Source organism: Glycine max, chromosome 2 (genome assembly GCF_000004515.6).
Source record: "Glycine max cultivar Williams 82 chromosome 2, Glycine_max_v4.0, whole genome shotgun sequence".
NCBI lineage: Eukaryota > Viridiplantae > Streptophyta > Magnoliopsida > Fabales > Fabaceae > Glycine > Glycine max.
In genome coordinates, this window is record NC_016089.4 from 27049426 (window position 1) to 27058179 (window position 8754).

The following is an 8754-nucleotide window of genomic DNA, read 5'->3' on the forward strand; positions in this document are numbered from 1 at the left end:
CAATTAATCAAACATTAAACATGCATGGATTAATAGCAACAAATACAGAGCAATTGGTGAAGGGGAAAAACTGAACAGAATTCAATAGTAATAACAAAACCTCAAAGAGAGTAGTGCTTGATCCTTAAGAGAAAACAACATTGGAAACTCAGCCGTCCATTAATTAGCAGAAAACGAAAACAAATTCAAGGGCAGAAGCAGAAAACGAAATTGCAAATTGAAGCAGAAAACGAAATTTATTGCTACGTGAATAGTGCTCGTGAATAGTAACATGCAAAACCCTAAAATTCTTCTCCTATGTCCACAGTCTGCCCTCTACTAAAAACCCTGGTACTGTTATATATGTCCTCAGCCCCAAAGCTTACAAATTTGTTTTAAGTCCAAGCCCATAAACAAACTAAAATAAAACTGGACGAAAATAAAATAAAATTGTCTGCTTTCTTCAAGCCTAAGCCGGTTCAGCCCAATTCCGGATCTAAGCCCAATTGCTTATAATTCTCCTAAAATTAAATTAAAAACATAAAATTAGTCAGGTAGGCCCAAATGATAAAACTGCATAATTAATTTGACAATTAAGGCTAGTCAGTAATTAAAATGATGACAAAAAGGTTAAGAAATAGGAGAAAATAATGACACATCAAACTATCACAAACATTTTTCTCCACATGCATTACGTCTATACAATGGCATACATCTAGATCGCACTAGTAAGGAAGATCAAAGAATATTGACCTTTTCTTCCAAATGTTCTTCTTAGATGCATCTTTCTTTTGAGTCTTCCCAAAGATATTTATGATGTCCTTGACTCGATCAAATACTTCTTGTACAGCTAACGATGTCGGTGCACTTTGAATCTGTTGGCTTCCATTAAATGCTTTCTTCAATCACCGATACTGGTGATAAGGTTTCAAAAATCTTCGATGTCTTGTATATACTATCTTCTTCCCATGTTTCAGTTGGATGTAACTTGTGTCTTTCTCACAAATAGGACATGTGTGGTGTCCTTTGACATTATGTCCACTTAAATTCCCATTAGCTAGAAAGTCATTAATTGTGCAAAAAATCATTGCATGCAACCTGAGGTCTACTAAACATTCCCATCATACACATCAACCCCCTGTACCACATTTTTCTCAAGTCTTTAATCAACGGAATCAGATACACATCAATATCATTTCCTGGTTGTGTTGGACCCACTATCATCATACACAACATCATATACTTTCACTTCATGCACAACCATGGTGGAAGGTTGTAAATGATAAGCAAAACAGGCCATGAACTGTGGCTTGTGCTTAAGTTACCAAAATGTCATTCCGTCTGAAGCAAGACCAAGCCTTAGGTTTCTTGGGTCCTGTGCAAAATCTAGATACAAACGATCAATTGTCTTCCATTGGGGAGAATTAGTGGGATGTCAGAGCAATCCATCACTTTTTCTAGCAACTGCATGCCATGTTAAGTTTTTTGCATCATGTTCATTAGCAAACAATCATTGAAACCTTGGAATTATTGGATGATACCAGCACACCTTTGCTGGATGGTTGTTGTTTGTGGTTGCATTTTCACTACATGCGCCATCCTTCACTTTGTCGCTCGATACCCCACATGTGGGGCATTTGCGCATTTCAGCAAACTCATTTCTGTATAAAATGCAATCATTAGGGCATGCATATATTTTCTGGTACTCGATACCTATAGGACATAATTTCTTCTTTGCCTCATAGTGATTTTTGGGTAACATTTAATGTTCAAGAAGCACATTCTTCAATAATGCAAGCAATTCAGTGAAGATTTTGTCACTCCAACCAAATACAATGGTTTCTTAGAATCACTTTGTAAATTATCATAATAAGGTGCATGTGCTTGGTGAAAACCCTTATGTCCAAGATCGTGTATCATGTCTTCTATATGATCTCTGATTTATACATCAACAGGCTTAGTGTGGGGGACTGTTGCCATGTCTGACAATTGGTTATGCCATATCCATTTTGTATAATTTGAAATAATACCCTCACATATAAGATGAGGTCGTATGTCATTCAGTCGTTCCCACATTTCACACATGGACAGAAATATTTTTCACCCATTACTGGTGCATTTTGTTGCGTAAATTGTAAGGATTCTTCAACCCCATTCTCATATATGTCACATATACGTGATGCTTTCATCCAACTTCAGTCCATGGATATGGTTCTGTGATACTGACTAGGTTATCCCATATGTATGAAAATCTCACTTTTTTCATGAAATAGGTATGGCCCTATCCCATTCAGGAAGACATTTTTTATACTTCATTCATACATAACAGTTAAGTATGTTATGTTAAATTTGATGAAATTTCGGCAACATTTCGCATTGGTCTCCAAGTACACAACATGAAAGCGGTAACATGTACTCGTCACCATCCAGTATGCACCCGAAGAACAAAGCAATATGCATTAAACTGAATTTGCATCAAATTTAACACAACATACTTAACCTATTAAGTATGAATAAAGAATAAAAAATGACTATTTCCAAACTGTCCAAACAGACAATTCAAGATTCAATACAACGATTAATTCAAACTATCCATATTAATCATTGTATTGAATCTCAAACGGGAAACTATAGTTCACTCACAATGCTCATAACTTTAATATTAAACAATAGGAATAGAAGAATGAACATGTAATAAGTACATAAGTGTGACAATGACATACATACCAGGAGAGATGTTGACTATGAAAAACAATAATTGCAGTGTTATATACGATTTTGTCTTGAGCAAAGCAAGAAGAAGATAAAAATGTGTTCACTTTGTATGGCAGCCAAATACTTGTACCTACACCCAACAACTAATGTTTAACATAAATGTAGCAACACAATTGACATAACAACAATAATTATAATTATAGATTATATGTAAGAACATTAATTTGGTGCACTAATCATAAACTTGTTATAATAGATTAAGTGGTGTTTGTCTAATTAAGTAGTAATGAAAACCTAAAAGAATGATTGGTAGGTACAAGTAATTCAACATAAGTAATGTTACACATATAACAAAAAAAGGCCAGAATTTGAGGGTTATGTTTGATGAAATAAATTGGTAGGGACCACTAACTCATGTAGAGTCAACAAGCATGACAAAACATTTGGTCAGCTTTTGGCAAAATAATTCTGATTGTCACATTTTGCATTTAATATTGCTTTGACAAAATTCGAAAAGCATATTAGTGCAACAAATGATTTGTGGTAAGAATTAAAGGACGAAAATTCATTATTTTCAAAGAGTGATACAAAGTGATGCAATATGTAGCTTACATTAATGGGAGGTACTTTTTAGAAACATTTAAAACCATGATATTTTGGACCCCTTTCATCGATCTTGATCAATCTCTGGACTAAAATTTGGGATAAATAAGAATTTGAGAAATGTTGAATGAACCTGCTATTATTATTTGTTTACAAAATAGTTTTGCACCAAAAAAATATTTTTGTAATTTTATACATGTAATGTTGGGACCCTGCTTTGTCTTGCTTAATTGCTTTCAAAAGCCTGGGAACATCATTGATATCCTCTAAGAAGGTGTAGTCCAAATTTTGTATAGCAATTGAGCTTATAGTAGATTTACAGTTTACCTCAGATAGATATGAATATCATGTCATTACCTCTCTCTCTTAAGTTATCCAAGTTGAAACTACTGTAGTTTGTTGTAGTTCAAAAGGAAAAGGCAGCTTTGTGTCATTGAGAGACAAAGTTTATAAGATGAAATTTTTATAGTTTAACAACTTGTACACGTAACATATGATATTCCAAATTTAACGACAATAACCCTTTATAGATTTACAGAACATGTGCAAATGTTGTCTCAAACTCCAAAAGTTGAAAATAGCCTGGTAACGGTGTTATATTTTATAGACACTCATATGAACTATGTACTATTTGAGTAAATAAGTCTGATAGTTGGAAGGTGGAATATTTACATTGCTCTCTTGTTGTAAGCTTTGATTATGTGTTCTCTAATTATAAAATATCTTAATGCATTTTTTGTTATTCAACTTGAAATATGGAGGAGCTAAATTGATTTTGTTTCAGCATTATCCTTGGAATGTTGATAACTTTTTGCATCATTCAATGTGAACCATCAAATAAGAGTGGAATTGGACTAACATAGGCCATATAGTAATAGGACACAAGGAAAAATTTCAATTTTTTTATTATTTATTTTCCATTCATTTGTTTGTTTCCAAACTTCAGAGAGAATAAGTTATTCTATTTTCCTTGCAGGACATGCTCAAGCCTGAACCATCAAGGCAATACCCTTATGAGGCTCTGGAATCAGTATCTTTGGTTGAAAATGTAATTTCAAAGTACTTGATGGGGGCAAATGCATATTCTCTACAAGATAATATTTTTGTTCAGCACCAGCCATGCTTTGATAAAAACAAATTCCTTATTTTGGAAGTGGATGAGGAAACTTTGGGAATTCCCACATGCTTCTCTTTGGTAGAAATTGTTGATTCATATTTTGAAAATATTAGATCTCAAAATTTTGATGAACTATATCAATCTGTAATAGAGGGCAAGGAGCTGTTGGGTTCTAAGAAGCATAACATTATGGAGTTTTTCTCATATGAGTGTGTATCAAAGAAGAACATGGAGTTATCAGATCTATTTCCTGAAAGTGATTTTATGAATATCCTAGAAACTGAACATGTTGATAGGAATATTGGCCTGCAAAGGACATGACATGCTAATAGAGATTTGATACTAAATCTTGTTACCTTCCAGGAGTTTGTGTTCCTTGACAAAGACTTAATGCAAACCTTTGAAGCTTTCTATGACACAAAAGCTTCAGATGATCTAGTAACATATGGGTGGATGTTTAAGAAAGAGTTTAACTTCAAGAGTTTTGATGAATTGATTGTCAGTAATGAGATAGCTCTAACAGATGACATATTCAAATCATTGCATGTGCTTGTTTTCTCTGATCACATAAAGATGATAACTCTACATGACATCATTGTAAAACAATTTTCCAGCTTGAAGACCTTACCCCTCTCTGCCTCTGATGGAATTTACTTAAACTGGGATCTACTCGAAGAAGATAAGTGCAATTGTAAAATCTCTAACTGGTATCATAACATATTGGCCAAGATAGATCTAAACAACCAAGATTTTGGAGGAACATCTTTTGATGATGGAAAATTGGTATTTGATCTAGTTTTTTGTGATGATACCATAAATGAATGTGACATTAAACAAAATGAAAAGTTGAAGAAATTGCTTTCTAATTGCATGCCTCTACTTGATAATCATCCTGTAAAAGTTGCTTCAGGAAAAAATTTAGAACATGTATCTTCTAAACAAGGAAGTCAAGAATAATTACCTAAAAGAAAGGCTGAGAGGGCTTCATTGTTATTTAAATCTGTCAGAAATCCACAATCTTGATTATTTTTTAAACCCTCAAAAAGTGATTGGTAAGGGAAATTGTAATTATGCAGTAGAGTCTAGTAATGCTAATGTTAGTATTCCAAAAGTTTCATCCAATGAATTGAAGGTTCGTACAATCATAAGGATTTTGTACTATTCTGCATAGAGTTAAGTTATCCAATAATATTGTGGCCTTTGCTGAATATTTTGAAAGAAAAGCTATCTAGCCATTTTGCACAGTGATACAGAGATGAAAAAAATGCATAATTGGGATGCAAATTATTTAAAATTGTTGGGTCTTCAAAAGCACAAGCTGATTGAATACCATGTAAACGGAAACAAAATGGCCTTTGTCGTGTTATGTGCTATTAAATAGGCTACTTGGTACCTGTGTTTCTATGGTATCCATCCAACATTCTTGTATTTAGACAAATTATGTCAAACTTGGAGATTTGAAATCAAAGTTAGGCTTCCTCCAATCTTTGATCAAAGATGAAAAGGGGAAGGTGGACAACAATGTTACTATGGCGCACCCGTCATTAACAATTGTCAAGGAGATTTTACAATCATACATCAAATAGGATAGTTCAAAAACTTTGATTGTGGCTGAAGAAGTATTCTAGTATTCATTGAATAATATCCTCCTTTCCCCGGGGTTATCATTCATAGCACTAAATGATTCTTGTAGAAATCAGTCATATGCCAATATTTTGCCTGAGGACACAGATACTAAAATGAAAGAACTTCTGGTTTCAGAATGCTTGTTGGTTTCACACAAGTAGCTTTTGTTTGAGGATATTTTTATTTATCTTGCATACATAGAATTTCACTTTATTGTTTTTGTACAAGATATGTTTCTCTATGTGCGACTTAGTGGCTTGTTCCACACTTAGCCATTGAATCAAATGTGCCTTACCTTTTGATGTTTAGTTTTGTTTTGAAAGTTGTCAATGAGAACGGAAGTTAAGTGATCATATTTTTTTAGTTGTTCCAGGGAGTGCCCATAACTTCATATTAGTTGTTCCAAACTAAATCCACTTAAGAAGAAAGACATTTTGAATGATAAGATTGTATACATTGAGAAACAAAAATAGAAAAGGCTTGCTCTAGAACTGAAAATAAAGGCTATTTTGTTGTATTTTCCAAAGCAGAGAAATAAAACTGTGAAGAAACAAACCTCTATTTTTACTGACCTATAATTCTGCATTTGATTGTATTAATAATCAAAATAGATCTATGGCATTATTAAACATTGACCTATAATCATAAATCGACATAGACCCAACTAGGGAATGTTAAAAATTGTTTTACCTTTCTGGTATAGCTTTAGCAACAACTCCTGGACCACAGGATCTTCAAATATCACACTAACAGTTTGATGCACAACTTCCTATCACCAAGAAGAAAATTCAATGTATTAGAACTCAAAATTCTTCCAAAGCAAGACATATTCATCAAAATGGTGATTGCATTGAACATGTCTGATGCAATCCTACCCCGCAAGGGCATTGGATAGAAAACTGCAAGTAGATTGGGCCAGATATGCAAGAGAAGGCCCTAGGGTTCTTATGAGCCTTAGGGTAGATTTCGGGCCCATGGGCTAAGTACGAGCCCACTTATCTTTGTAAATATTAGATTAAGGTTTCATTATTTTTGGGCCTTGTATTTAGGGCTCCATAATGTAGGTAGGGTACCCTAGAAATATAGGATTTTTCAGCCCTTGTATTTTAGGGCACCTAGACTAGTTTTTGTATTAGGGGTAGTTTTGTAATTTCACATGCACTAAGTGGATATTTGATGTGTGTGGTTGGAAATAAATTTAATTGAATTGGTAGAAGCCCAATCCAATTAAATTTTAGAGGGGGAGGTGAGCATTTGCTAACTACACCCCATTGCCACATCATATAGTCACACTTTGTGCATGTCCTTCATGCTTTTCATGCCTCATGACACCTAAGCACACTTAGTGGAGAATCTTGGAATTGATCTTGGATTAGTGGGCTGAACCATAACTAAAATTCACTAATCATAATTAGTGAAATTTTGGCTCCAAAGTTTGGCTCCACAAATTCAATTTCAAATTCAAGTGAAATTTGAATTTCCCTCCAATTTTGTGTGACACTTAGGCTATAAATAGAGGTCATGTGTGTGCATTTTTTTCAACTTTGATGATTTGAATATTAAACTTCAGATTTCAAAGCTCATTTAGAGCACAAAATTTCGTGCTCTTCTCTCCCTCTCCCTTCATTCATCTCATTCTTCCTCCAAGCTCTTATCCATGGCCTCCTATGGTGGTGAGCTTCTTCTAGACTCATCTTCCCCTTGAAGTGGCGTCTCCTCTCTCTCTCCCTTTCTCCATTCCGCTGCCATTCATCTTCCAAGAAGCAAAGGAATCCATTGATGAAGAAGATCCTAGGCCTACAAGCTCCAATGGAGCTTGCATCAATGTCTAATTTTAATATGAAAATATGTAGTGCAAACTAGCAGGAAAAATAAAATCTGAATTGTAAGAATTAAAAACAATAAATGCATATTTGATTTCTAATCACTATGTTTTCAAGTAATACTGTAGCATGCTTATGTTGGGGAAATACAACCTCACTTATGCAAGATCGAATTGACAAGGCATCTAAGTTCTATAAAGCAACTTCATTGCTATCATTAGAGCCATACTAATAGTCAACGTCTATGCAAGGTTGCACATTCCATGAAGCTAGAAAGTTAATTAGAGGCGAAAATAAAAAAGGGGACACAAACCTTCGATGACGACAAAGGTACACGACAGCGGGGCAACACGGGAGAGACATTCGACGACCAACGATTAATGAAGGGCACGATCTCAGTGAGGGCACGACGCATACAATGAGTAAGTGACGGCTGAAGAGAGTGAATGAAGGACTTAGTAGTGAGTGCCTTTGAGAAATGACCGTGCAAACCACGATGGTTTTTGGGTTTAAACCGTCTTTGTACAAAACCTCTAATTTACAAATTTGTCATTGCGTTGCTATTCTTATCCTACAAAGACAATTATTTAAGAATGTCGTTGATATCTTCCCTTTAATTATAAAAATGTTACCGTATTATATTTTAAGACAGTTTCTTAGAACCGTCTTAGAATATGCATAGTAAAAAACAACATTTTAATTTTAATAGTGTATGAATGATATCTAATTAGCAACTAAAATAAATAAAGTGTACAATATGCCAACGAGCCAACAATCCATACTGAGTATATCCGTATGACCGATTCAAGAGTCCATTCACGTTTCTTTTATAAATTATATTGTACACATATATAATAATGATGAATTGCACTTTTCAAGCACCACAAGAAA